Here is a 14,494-nt window from a genome sequence, read left to right as displayed (position 1 = left end):
CCGCTCCCGGCGTGAGTGAAGCGCCGCGGGGCTTGTGAAGATGAGATCTGCAGGCCCCTGAGGTGCCGGTAGTGCGGCACAGGGCCGCAGATCCCTCTCACGCTAACCTAACACGAAATTAGTAAATTTCTCAATGCAACACTGCACCGCCGCGCGTGCGCATCTCAAAAGGAGTCATAACATTTTATAAACACTATTAAAAACGTGAAATCATTAACTATACACAATGAATCACGGAGCACTAAGAAAACTGTACTTATCTTTTGGAGAGCAGAAAAAGAAGATGAAGGACTAAGGAACAGGAAGGACTAGGTCACATGGCCAGAGACTATGGGACTACAGGATGGATGGGACTTGAAGTTTTCGTTTAAAAAAAAAAAAGTTACATTTGAAATAAAAAGTTTACAAAGTTATATTTGTTGAAACTGCTGGAGAGTGGAAAATAAAGAAGAAGAAGCTTAATGCTCGCCTCTGTCTTGACATAGAATGATTCTGTGACTGTCCCTGAGTTTGGGATCGTCTGTATGTATCTAACGTATTAAGTGAATAATGGCATTGCTTTCGTTCTGGGGGGGCAACAATGCGTCGATGCAGGCAGGGCACTCAGGGTGAGTGTGAGATGTTTTTATATTTTGATTTTCGGCACCCACTCTGTATGTATAATTGGGCGCCGCCCGCTGAAGGATTACGTGGCAGCGACATGCCCGGGGGCAAATTAGGCATTGCTTGTAAATATTTGAACAGGGATCCAACTTAGCTGTGTGCAGACAGCCATGGCGATGCCTAGCTAGTGCCGTGAACATCTGGAATGCCTTGCCTTTAGAGCTCAGGCTGGTAAAGGAACAAAATCCCTTTTGCCGGAGATTGAAAACTGTCCTTTTTTTTTTAACTCTCTCTACAGCCAGGCCTCTCTGAAATAGTACCCGTCCGCTTCTGACTCTCTTGCCCACGTTGGTCACCTGTCACATCTTTTTTTGTTGTTGTTTACTGTGCTTGTGTTTGCGTGCTCTGATGCCTGCGGGTTTCGGCGCCCTACAAATGTATAAATACATAAATAAATGGCTGTAACTCATGATCTGCTTTTGCACAAATGTTCAGGGATTTGAAATGCCAGGCCTCATTTGCAATGATAAAACAGCATTGTATGACATTACAGGTACTTTCTTTTGTGTTTACCTGTTAAGCCTAACTATTATGCGGGCACTGGGAAGACATGCAGTTCTCCTCTTGGGGGATTAGGGGATGTTCTATGAATTTAGGAGTGATGACCCCAAAAAGGTTAATGTTGAGGTATGGGGTCAATGAGTGGGGCAATGCCAGTTAATAGGTGTGTGTATGTTTTTGGAGAGCCTGAATTATAATGGTATACTCTCCATTGGTCCTATAGGTATTGTCTGCATGACGCTTTAAGCAAGGGTGACCCCGAAGCTATGGCCCCAAAGAAAACCAAGGTTGGAGCGCCAGCACACGCACAATGTTCTGAGCGTGAGTAGTTAGCCTTGATGGCTACTTTTCTTGATAAAGCCAAGGAGAAGGGCGTGCAATGGTTACCTGACATGCTGAATGGGGGCACTGAGGCGGTGGAAGCACCAGGACAGCGGCTGTCCACAAGGACGCCAGGTGTGAGAGTGAGGAAGCATAAGGTGGCGCAGGAAGCCCGGGACACCAGAATTGAGCCACCAGCAAAGAAAATAAGAACGTCTGGTAGAGCGTTCGCAGCCCAAAAAGGCGCAGTTAGCCGGTCGCCAGCTAGTGAAGCCCCACCAGTTATCCAGCCAGTGGTCCCGCAGGTTAACCAGACGGGGCAACCAGCACAAGCACCAGTCATGGGATCGTCAGTCAGTGAGTCTCCAGTCCCGGATGTTGTTCAAGTTGTGACCCCCAGTATACCTCAGGGGCCACCAGGGGAGCCACAGGGGCCGCTTTGGCTGGTAGTGCAATTTCCTCATGCAATGTTTGGGTGGAATTGTCCGAATTCTTTTGGGGGTCCCCATGGTGTCCCTTTCACGCCCCTGAGCCAAAGTTCAATGTTTTTGTCCACTTTCAGTTGGGGTAGTATGTCTGCTGAACCAGGGAGTACCCCGAGCCAGGCACTGGGGCAGTCACTGGGGATGGGGGCGTCCAGCCAGTACTAGGGCACAGTGTTTCTGCTTTTGCCAGGGGTACTACGGGTTGGGGCTTCTACAGTGGTGGGGGGACGGTCCCTTCCCCTCCCTGTGCACCCTTGGTTGCTTCTCTACAGGTGGGGCCAGCCACAAGTGGGGGCCCATAAAACCGGGGAGCCAGCCACAGCTACACAGTCTCAGTTGGGTGTTCAGGGGACTGCGTCTTTATCAGCAAGGGAGTCTGGTAGTGTTGCCTCCCTGTTATCCCCAATGGGTAGCTAATATTAGCATCTCACTAGTGAGGTGAAGGAAAACATTTGGAAAGGTGAATATATAGATGTGTTTGATCTGATTCAGAGGGGTGAAATAGCTGAGAAAAGACAGGAAGGGAAAGATACATCACTTAAGCCTAAGCAAATATTGGTTGAAACATGTTTGCCTAATTGGATCAAAGGTTTTGCCATATATGACAGTGTCCTTATTGAGAAACAGCCAGAGTTGGGGGAAGGGCTATTTTACTATCTAAACATCATTGTGTCTGCTCAGCACAAGTACGATCAGGCGGCGTGGCTAAAGTACGATATGCAATTTCAGCAGATAAAGGCCAACTGGACAGAGCTGAGGTGGGATCAGAGGCACGTTAATAGCTGGTTGGATGAGATGACCCCCGCAGGAGCGCATACCAAGGCCCCTAATTCCTTTCATAGGACAGAACCCAACGCCTTTCGCCCACAAATAGGCCTTTCGACCCACAGTCTGCATGCTGGCTGTTCAACAAGAAGCTGTGTGCAAAAAGGGCTTCCTGTAGATTCAATCGCATCTGCTCTTTTTTGCACGGGGTCCTCCCACACTGAAAGTAAGTGCTTCAAGAAGTAAAAGGACAGGGACCAGAAGAAGTGAGGTGGTGGTTGGGCATGCATCAGAGGCTGCAGCTTTACCCGATTTTGGCGTAGCCAAGTCCCCTATTAATTTTTAGGAACTCGCAGCGAGGTTGAGTGTGTACCCCCGCGCAGCAAATGCACGTTTTTTGTATCCTGGTTTTCTGGAGGGTTTTAGGATTCCTTCTTCCTCCGACAGTAATGGTTCAATTCCACAGAATCTGAATTCCTTAGGCCTAGAACCCAGAGACAGCCTGTAAAAAGATTGGGAAGGAGCTTACTCTGGGTAGGGTGGCTGGGCCATTTTAGGCCGCCCCGTTCACTGATTGTAGCTGCTCTTCTTTGGGCTTGGTGCCTAAAAAAGAGGAGGGTGAGTTAAGACTGATTCATAACCTGTCATACCCAAAGGGTGAGTCTGTTAATGATGGCATTGATTCAAAATTGTGTGCCGTGCGATATGCTTCACTTGACTTAGCAATCAGCATTTTGGTGGCTTTGGGGAAGGGGGTGCTGATGGCTACGGCCGACATCCAATCGGCTTTTCGTTTATTGGTGGTTCATCTGGTGGATTTCCGGCTTGGGATTCCAGTTTGAGGGTGCAAAGTATTTTGATAAATGTATGTCGATGGGGTGTTCCGTGTGGTGCTCCTATTTTGAGAAGTTCAGCAGGAATGTTCTTTTGCTGATACCTCAGCACCCGAAGGGGTCCTTCACTATTAGGACGACTTTCTGTTCTTGGGTAATCCATTGAGGATATTGTGCGAGAGAGTCCTAAAGCATTCATTGAGATGGCAGCGTCCTTAGTGGTCCCACTGGCAGCAGAAAAGACAGCAGGCCCACTGCATGTTTGACTTTTCTGGGTATAGAATTGGACTCTAGCAGGTGAATATAGACTCCCCATGGACAAGGTGCAAGAAAGTGACACTGTGGCAACTGCAAGTGCTGGACGGTCTGCTGAATTATGCGTTGAGAATGATTCCGAGTGATTTCCCCCAGCATAGCTAGGGCTATGTCAGGTTTGAAAGAGCAGCACCACCATAGTGGACTGCCTAATGGGGTTAAGGACGACACAAGGTTGTGGTTGACCTTTTGGAAGATTTTAATGGAAAGGTTATCTGGCCCACTCCCCCTGCCATGAGTGGCGAGCTGACCCTGTTCACGGATTCGGCTAGCTCTGTGGGTTTTGGGGCAGTGTTTGATTCTTGAATTATTCCAGAAATTGGTGGTGGTTCGGGTATGGTGGGACGTGCTGTCGGCAAGAATTATTGTCTTTTGGTCTGACAGTGTGTTGGTGGTCGAAGTCATTAACAGGCATATATTAATGAAAGTGCTGTTCTGATATGCCAGTAAGTAAATACTTATTCTTCATATCTCCGATATTGCTGATATATGCCCAGAGACAGCCTCCATATGCTTGTGTGCTTTCTTCTTATGCCAGCCTCATTTGCCTATTCTGAGCCTCACGGGTCCAGTATGTATTTAGGTGCCTCCTTAGGTGTTTAGGTTCTTCTATCATATGCCAAGTGCAGCTTCATATACACAGATGCCATTTGTCGGATGCACCATGATAAACCCAGGTGCTGCGATTTGCCCTAGGGGGCCAGAGAGGTATTTCGCGCTCTTGTTGGATATGTCCTTGGAGACCTCAGCCAGAGAACATCCAATGGAGGCAGGGCCGGCCTTAACGGCCGCAGCACCACAGGTAGTGAAACAAACATTTGGGGGTAACAAATAATTTTTTTACTCCCGCGCCGGAGCAGGGGTTTAATCACTAGAATAGGGCACGGATGCCAATGCATCCATAGTGGCGGCTGCTATGATAGGGCGGCGGGGCGCCGCCCCCCCCAAAAAAAAGAGAGAAGCTAAAAGAGATTCAATCAGAGATCTTCTCTGATTGAATCTCTTTTAGCCTAGAAGATGCTGCTGCTGCATTTCCTTTGCCAACAGCACGGGGGCGCTGTGGCAAGGAAACAATAGTCAAGCCGGCCCGCCAGCGGGGCGCGTCCCAATTTTGTATATTTTTTTTATAGTAGAGTGGGTGGAGCTTGTAGCTCCACGCACTCTACGTAGCCCCTTTAATTAGAAGCCTGGCGGGGCGCTTCAGGGTTGGCCCCGCCAGTATTAAAATGTGCGCAAACAGCGCACTTATATTCCCTCCCCTGCCATAGATACAGTAATGTCATTGGCTGGCAAACAGCCAATGACATTACTGTATCTATGTGTATGACTGGCGGCGCAGGGTGTGTGCGTGTGCCTGTGCCGCCTTCACACCGGTCTCTTTCTTTCAGCCAAGCCGACGAGTCAACAACACACATGATGAGTGCTGCTGCACCAGGCCACCAGCCCGGTAAGTACCCCATTGTGCGTTGTGTTTAACTTTCTTCTCTGTTTGGGCCCGGGGACTCGGGAGTGTTACACTTAGACTCCCCTCCCCGGGCCCAAACTATGTGGTTCACCATGCGGCCCAGGCCCAGTCAACACTGAACGACGTGTAGGCCAGGGTCATTCAGTGTTGCTGCCGAGCTGACTGCCGTCAAATTGGGGCGAGCCGCCATGGTGGTAGCGGGCCGCCCGCTACCACCAAGGCGGGGTCCGCCGGCCTGGGCCTACTTTGTTTAGCCCCGGTCTGTGGCGTGGCCCAAGGGCCTTGCCTTGGGCCATGCCGGACCGGTACGCAAGGCCCAGGGCACTGGCAGGCAGGCATGCGCTGGCGCTGCTAGGCCCATACTGGGCAGCAGCACCGATGGGCCAATTAGTCAATGTGACTGTGCCCAGCTTACGGACGAAACACTTCTTAGCAAATGTTTGGCCAGGGCACATTCCTGTGGTGTGCTGGGCGAGGTCCGTGTTCTTATGATGCCAGCCCAGCCAGCAGGCTACGTGAGAGCAAGAGTGTTGGGCAGGAATTGCATTGAGATGATCTCTCATGATAATCTTTAAAAAAACATAAGAATCTGGAAACAGTACATGGTGAGAGGTATTTCCCTGTATAAATAATTATACACCTCAAGGTTATGCACCCCCATGTTGTCTGTCTTTCCCAACCCTGCGCTTTACTGCCCCTTCTCCCTACTTAGCTGACTGCCCTTTCTGCTGTTTACCATCTGGTTGATACTTTGCCTCCTGGTCCTGGGCTGTGCAATGTTGCACCTACTTGCATCCATTGATCTGACTTTTGAACCGCTTTCCTTGATTTCCCCCCTTCTCTGCCTTCTGTCCTCCATGTTCTTTGTTACCCCCTTGCCCCTCTTCTCTCTGATCTAAAACCAGTTCTCTGACTTGCCGTTTCTCCTTCTTGCTTATCTGCACCCCTGGTATTTAACTGTCAGCCTGTGCTGCTTCTTCTTGCTGTTTACCCACCTTCCCCTTTGACCTCGGCTCACTGCCTTGTGCTGTGCTTGCTTGATCTGTCTACCTTCACCCCTTCATCCCTTGTTGTCGCCAGGCACAGCTGTAGCACAGCTACACTTGCCAGGCACAGCTGTAGCAGAATTAACTACCCGTTGTTGTAGAAGCATAAACATGGTGCAAGTTCCTGGGCATCATGATCTAATAGCAGTGCCTGGCAGAAGCTTACACCGTATGCACAAGGCCAAAATGTTGGCTTTGTCAATGCTTGTCTTTGAACAGGATCTCAGTGGCTTTGCCAATGCTGTTTTTAACAGGACTTCAGCGAAGGACATGCAGAGTGCTTATAAATCGGGTGCCTGAAGGGCTGCAGCAAATTAATTTTGAATGTGAGCTCCGCAAAGTGCACTTTTAAAGCCCCAGAACGAAAACATTACAAAAATGTATATATTGCAGCGTTATACAACTGATGGCAGACACATGGTGGTAGTTGCTGGTACTTTCTTTACACATTGTACTAATGATTATTCTGGTGCAGCTTCAATGTTACAAGCAGTTAACTCTCTCTCCTTCATGTGTGAAAACCATTTTAATACTGCTCTGAGCCTATGTTGCCCTTTCTCAAATCAGTCTCTCGCTTTCTCTTTACAGACCATCAGCAACACCTTACATGAACAAATCCAACCAGTCCAGGGCAATTGTGCAACTAAAAACATCGGACTTCACGTGTTGCAACTTTGAGCAAGTGAAGCAATGGCAACTCAGCGAGGCAGACAGCCATTAGATGTAGGACAAATGTCGCATTAATTAAGTGGTTAAAAAGTAAAGTAATATTTTAGCTTAGTTTCCCCCTTCAGAAAATGCCTAAAATCCCACCTTAGTAAGAGGATGAACACATGTGAATGCCAGTTACAGCATGACAAAAATATGTTTCCATCATTACTGACTATATAATGAATTTCTTTATGCATACACCATAGTACTAGCTATTCTTAATACAAGCTGCTGTAAAATACACCATCACACTTGCACACGTAAGAATAGTGTACCACCATTAATATGTAAAACCGAATGCTTTTTTCATATTTCGGTGGGTTTTTTGGATAGTAAATTGCAAATTTTGTAGGCCATTTTTCCAAAAATTTCACGGGGGGAGAACCCCCCGCTCCCCTCTTGGGGGGATGGGATCGCGTGCTGCGCGCGCTCGCTGCTAAATTCGCCCTGGGAAATTAACGCCCCACCAGCTTTCAAACTCACCAGCCGCCACTGTGCATCCGTGCCCTATTCTAATGAATACAGCCCGCTACCGTGCTAGTAGGGTGACAATGTGAAAGCATCAGTGCCCTGTTGTTATTAAATGGGCCCCGCTCCCGTGCTGGAAAGCCTAGCGCCAGCACAAGAGTGGGGCGCATTGAATTTCAATAGGGTGCCTGCTGAGCCTGCTCCCACCACGCCTGCTAGGGGGAGACCTTGAAAGACTCCCCCGAGCTGCAGTGGCATGGGGCTTAAGGTGCCCCAGACGGTTGACTGGGTGGCCCGCCCCTTAATGGAGAGAAAAGCAAAGGAGGGTTGTCTGTGGTTTGACTCTGTGTAAAGGGAGCAGAAATCTATCCAAAATGAATCCGCCGTGGCTCGCCAATGGAGGATTCTCAAGGTATTATGCAGCCGTCCTTCCCGAGGCTAGTTATCATTCTGTCCTGGTTAGGGAAAAAGGGAATCCAAAGCGAGAGCGAGGAGTGACCTGCAAACGGCGCTCGTGACGCAGGAGACAAAGGGATTCAGGAGCTTGCTGTCTCGTATGTGCCATCCATTGAGACCCACGTAAATGCAGCATCGTGTGAGTCAGACTTCATACAGGCATACGAAACCCCTAATACAGCTCAAGAGGACCCCACCTCCATAGCATACTCAGGTACACCCATCCTCTGCCCCGGCCCAGCCCCTTTATTCCCAGTAAAGTGGCATATGCCCAGTTGCCACCATCAGAGAACACAGATCAGCTGTAGCTTCGTTAGCCAGCCTTGTCATGCCACTGCAGCCATTTTATGTGCAGACGCAGCAAGGTCCATTGTATGGCCAGGCGCATTCCTCTTCTGTCCAGATGCAGACTCTTAGGTCCAGGACAGCATCATGTGTGCATGTATTGCCAACACATGGCAAGTTCATGCTCAGAGACCCAAGCGTGATAGGGAGGTGCAGAAGTCGTATTTGCGAAAACAGCCAAGTACATCATATTCTGGACTCGAACCATCGTATGCTCAGGTGCATCATGTTGTGTCCAATATAACCTCATGTGTCCAGTAGAGCCTCAGGGCCCAGTTCAGCCTGGTGTGCCAGCACTGCCACCATATGCCAAGCGCAGCCTCCTATAATCAGATCTTCCACCAAACATATGGTGAGACAAACAGGAGACACGACAGGTTCAAGTAGAACTAGTGTATGCCCGGACGCGGCTTTGTGTGTCCAATACACATAAGCCTTATGTGGCAGGAACTGACATCATATGTCAAGTGCGGCTTCATATAATCATCCCTCATATGCCAGATACAGGTTACAACACCTGTGTCCATAAAGCGGAAACCCTGGCCCCGTCCTTCTGAGTGAACAGTGTAGACAAAAAGAACATTGTGACATTTATCTGACATCCAATTCAAATGTGATGTGTCAATGAAATAAAGAAATCCCTCAAAGATTTTCACCAATCACAGACACAATCTATGAATTTGGTGTTACGGATTTCTACCTAAATAGGCTTAATCTATCGCCATATCGAGGCTTCTGTATTCCTGGCGGGAAGGGAATAGATTTGCAAATGTAAAAGCTGTAGCTTATTTGCTAATTGCCCACCATTAATTACATCTATTTATTCACAACAAGTCAGGGCAGGTTTAAGTAGAATTACTTGCACATGGAAGAGCCAGGCGCTTTTGTTCTGTCGTAAAGTGTCTGGATGGAGACCTGACAGACCATAGAGCCTTCAGAAACAGAGTTATGGTGACATTAAGGGGTAATTCATAAAATTTAGCGCACAAGTGGCACACGCGGCTGGCGCACAGTGTGCGCGTGCGAATCTCTTGCTTCAGCCGCGTGCGCTAAAATCCGTTTCCGCGCACAGCATATTCATGGATTTTAGCTACCAAATCCAGCCGTGGCGCACAGTGGCGCAGCGACCCTGCAGCAGCGCCAGTTACGCCCCAAGAACGCCCCTCGCGCAGGGAAAAGCCATCAAAATCCCCAATCCAGTGCAAAGGGCTGCGCTAACCCTGTATCAGTATACATGGCCGCCACACAGCACACAGCAAGCTGGGTACATGTATTACTGGGGTTCGCGGGAAGTTTCACACTTGATTGGCCCTGTGCGAGTGGGGTACGTGTATTACTGGGGTTCACGGGAAGTTTCACACGCGAAAGGCCCTGTGCGAGTGGGGTACGTGTATTACTGGGATTCGCGGGAAGTTTCACACGCGAAAGGGCCTGTGCGAGTGGGGTACGTATATTACTGGGGTTCGCGGGAAGTTTCACACGCAAAAGGCCCTGGGCGAGTGGAGTACGTGTATTACTGGGGTTCACGGGAACTTTCACACGTGATAGGGCCTGTGCAAGTGGGGTACGTGTATTACTGGGGTTCACGGGAAGTTTCACACACGATTGGCCCTGTGCGAGTGGGGTACGTGTATTACTGGGGTTCGCTGGAAGTTTCACACGCGAAAGGGCCTGTGCGAGTGGGGTATGTGTATTACTGGGATTCGCGGGAAGTTTCTCACGCGAAAGGGCCTGTGCGAGTGGTGTACGTGTATTACTGGGGTTCGCGGGAAGTTTCACATGCGATTGGCCCTGTGCGAGTGGGGTATGTGTATTACTGGGATTCGCAGGAACTTTCACACGCGAAAGGGCCTGTGCGAGTGGGGTACGTGTATTATTGGGGTTTGCGGGGGGTATCACACTCGATTGGCCCTGTGCGAGTGGGGTACGTGTATTACTGGGGTTCGCAGGAAGTTTCACACGCGATTTCGCTGTCAGAGCGGGTACATGTATCTAGTGTATGCCCGGACGCGGCTTTGTGTGTCCAATACACATAAGCCTTATGTGGCAGGAACTGACATCATATGTCAAGTGCGGCTTCATATAATCATCCCTCATATGCCAGATACAGGTTACAACACCTGTGTCCATAAAGCAGAAACCCTGGCCCCGTCCTTCTGAGTGAACAGTGTAGACAAAAAGAACATTGTGAAATTTATCTGACATCCAATTCAAATGTGATGTGTCAATGAAATAAAGAAATCCCTCAAAGATTTTCACCAATCACAGACACAATCTATGAATTTGGTGTTACGGATTTCTACCTAAATAGGCTTAATCTATCGCCATATCGAGGCTTCTGTATTCCTGGCGGGAAGGGAATAGATTTGCAAATGTAAAAGCTGTAGCTTATTTGCTAATTGCCCACCATTAATTACATTTATTCACAACAAGTCAGGGCAGGTTTAAGTAGAATTACTTGCACATGGAAGAGCCAGGCGCTTTTGTTCTGGCGTAAAGTGTCTGGATGGAGACCTGACAGACCATAGAGCCTTCAGAAACAGAGTTATGGTGACATTAAGGGGTGATTCATAGAATTTAGCGCACAAGTGGCACACGCGGCTGGCGCACAGTGTGCGCGTGCGAATCTCTTGCTTCAGCCGCGTGCGCTAAAATCCGTTTCCGCGCACAGCATATTCATGGATTTTAGCTACCAAATCCAGCCGTGGCGCACAGTGGCGCAGCGACCCTGCAGCAGCGCCAGTTACGCCCCAAGAACGCCCCTCGCGCAGGGAAAAGCCATCAAAATCCCCAATCCAGCGCAAAGGGCTGCGCTAACCCTGTATCAGTATACATGGCCGCCACACAGCACACAGCAAGCTGGGTACATGTATTACTGGGGTTCGCGGGAAGTTTCACACTCGATTGGCCCTGTGCGAGTGGGGTACGTGTATTACTCGGGTTCACGGGAAGTTTCACACGCGAAAGGCCCTGTGCGAGTGGGGTACGTGTATTACTGGGATTCGCGGGAAGTTTCACACGCGAAAGGGCCTGTGCGAGTGGGGTACGTATATTACTGGGGTTCGCGGGAAGTTTCACACGCAAAAGGCCCTGGGCGAGTGGGGTACGTGTATTACTGGGGTTCACGGGAACTTTCACATGTGATAGGGCCTGTGCAAGTGGGGTACGTGTATTACTGGGGTTCACGGGAAGTTTCACACACGATTGGCCCTGTGCGAGTGGGGTACGTGTATTACTGGGGTTCGCTGGAGGTTTTACACGCGAAAGGGCCTGTGTGAGTGGGGTATGTGTATTACTGGGATTCGCGGGAAGTTTCACACGCGAAAGGGCCTGTGCGAGTGTTGTACGTGTATTACTGGGGTTCGCGGGAAGTTTCACACGCGATTGGCCCTGTGCGAGTGGGGTATGTGTATTACTGGGATTCGCAGGAAGTTTCACATGCGAAAGGGCCTGTGCGAGTGGGGTACGTGTATTATTGGGGTTTGCGGGGGGTATCACACTCGATTGGCCCTGTGCGAGTGGGGTACGTGTATTACTGGGGTTCGCAGGAAGTTTCACACGCGATTTCGCTGTCAGAGCGGGTACATGTATCTAGTGGGGTGCATGGGGAGTCCCACACGTGAATTGGCAGTGTGGGTCCTCCCATGTGTTCCCTCCACCCCATCCACGTCCCCTGCAGGCAACCCACAACACAGGGGACTACCCTGCACCCCTGGGCATGCCCCCCAGCCAGCACACATGTCACCTTCCACTAGTGATCACCAGCTCAGGTCCCCCTACACCCCCACCCCCCAGCAGTGACAGGCACCTGCCAGCAGGCACCCACTCATGTCCCACTCATGTCCCCCTGCACCCCCACCCCCCAGCAGTGACATGCACCTGCCAGCAGGCCCCCACTCATGTCCCCCTGCACCCCCACCCCCCAGCAGTGACAGGCACCTGCCAGCAGGCCCCCACTCATGTCCCACTCATGTCCCCCTGCAACCCCACCCCCCAGCAGTGACAGCCACCTGCCAGCAGGCCCCCACTCATGTCCCACTCATGTCCCCCTGCACCCCCACCCCCCAGCAGTGACAGGCACCTGCCAGCAGGCCCCCAATCATGTCCCACTCATGTCCCCCTGCACCCCCACCCCCCAGCAGTGACAGGCACCTGCCAGCAGGCCCCCACTCATGTCCCCCTGCATCCCCAGCAGTGACAGGCACCTGCCAGCAGGCCCCCACTCATGTCCCACTCATGCCCCCCTGCACCCCCATCCCCCAGCAGTGACAGGCACCTGCCAGCAGGCCCCCACTCATGTCCCCCTGCACCCCCACCCCCCAGCAATGACGGGCACCTGCCAGCAGGCCCCCACTCATGTCCCCCTGCACCTTCACCTCCCAGCAGTGAGGGGCACCTGCCAGCAGGCCCCCACTCATGTCCCACTCATGTCCCCCTGCACCCCCACCCCCCAGCAGTGACAGGCACCTGCCAGCAGGCCCCCACTCATGTTCCCCTGCACCCCCACCCCCCAGCAGTGACAGGCACCTGCCAGCAGGCCCCCACTCATGTCCCACTCATGCCCCCCTGTACCCCCACCCCCCAGCAGTGACAGGCACCTGCCAGCAGGCCCCCACTCATGTCCCCCTGCATCCCCAGCAGTGACAGGCACCTGCCAGCAGCCCCCCACTCATGTCCCACTCATGCCCCCCTTCTCCCCACACCCCAGCAGTGAGGGGCACCTGCCAGCAGGCCCCCACTCATGTCCCCCTGCACCCCCACCCCCCAGCAGTGCCAGGCACCTGCCAGCAGGCCCCTACTCATGTCCACCTGCACCCCCACGCCCCAGCAGCGACAGGCACCTGCCAGCAGGCCCCCACTCATGTCCTACTCATGTCCCCCCCTACACAAAATAAAGAAACACAATAATGGGCCACTTCTACACCAAAAAACAACATCACGCCACCCCATTCTTGAGACGCAATGATTTCCGAATCCACCCCACACTGGCATGCCTATCTCAAGACACAAACCAAAAGTCAACTATGTACATCAACATATGTCCGTCACACAGATACACTGGTTGGCATTGATTGTGTAAACCCACATTTTCACATGCATCAACCCAATGAGCGAATCCCACGCATTGAAATAAAATATGAATATGTATTATGTACAAAAATAAATAAATGAAATGAAATCATACAAAATAGCAAACATAAAATGAAAAGCATGTGCAAAAGAGTGAATGAAAATTATAACCAATCTAAAAGAATTTGAAAGAAAAACAGTCCAAACTCTCCCTCCACCAACGCAAATCCAAAGGAAAGGTAAAATAAAAATCTATTGCTTCATGTTCATAATGAAAAAAAATAATCAAATTATTCCATAGTCCAACCATTTACAATACATTGTTCCAAAAAAAAATCCATTACTCCATGTCCATGATGAAAAAAAATATTCTAATTAATCCATCATCAAACTATTCACAATCCATTGTCCAAAAGAAAAATCCATGAATCCATGTGCAAAATCCAATAAATAAATCAAATCAATCCATTGTCCAACTATGTAAAGGGTCCTTGAGCCCAACCAAACAAATGAAACCTACCTAAGAAACTACATAAAAATAAAACTATATACAAATGTGTGTGGCATTTTCCATTGACCACAAATGAAAGGAAAAGGAAAAGGAAACCTAACTCTAAAAACTATTTACAATGGCAGTGGGCTAGTCCGACGGCTCACTTCACGATTTCCCGGGCCAGGGCATCATCGAACTCCTGCTCGATGTCCCAGAGGCGGTCCTCTTCCATGGCCCCAAGGGTTCGCAGGGACGATGACATGTGGACCTCCTGGACACTGCGAATTGCCTCGAGGCACTCGGCCCGCCTCAGAGCCCTATGCATGGAGTTCTCCGCCCTGACCATTGTGAGCCGTGCCTCTTCTGCCCGCTGCCGCTCCGCATCTATAGCATGGCCTAACCGCTGCCACACGGAAGACACTTCCAGTCCTGGGTCCTCCTGCCCTCTGGCCGATGCCTGCCCCTCTGATGTTGAAGGCCCCGAGCCATCATGGCTCCCACCTTGTTGCTGCTGCTGCTGTGCCTCTGCCTGTGCCCTGGCTCTTGCTGCCTGCACA

The sequence above is a fragment of the Ambystoma mexicanum genome, chromosome 1p (genome assembly GCF_040938575.1).
Source record: "Ambystoma mexicanum isolate Mex_15411 chromosome 1p, UKY_AmexF1_1, whole genome shotgun sequence".
NCBI classification, from domain to species: domain Eukaryota; kingdom Metazoa; phylum Chordata; class Amphibia; order Caudata; family Ambystomatidae; genus Ambystoma; species Ambystoma mexicanum.
The sequence above is the reverse complement of the archived record's forward strand: the minus strand, read 5'-3'. Positions refer to the sequence as shown.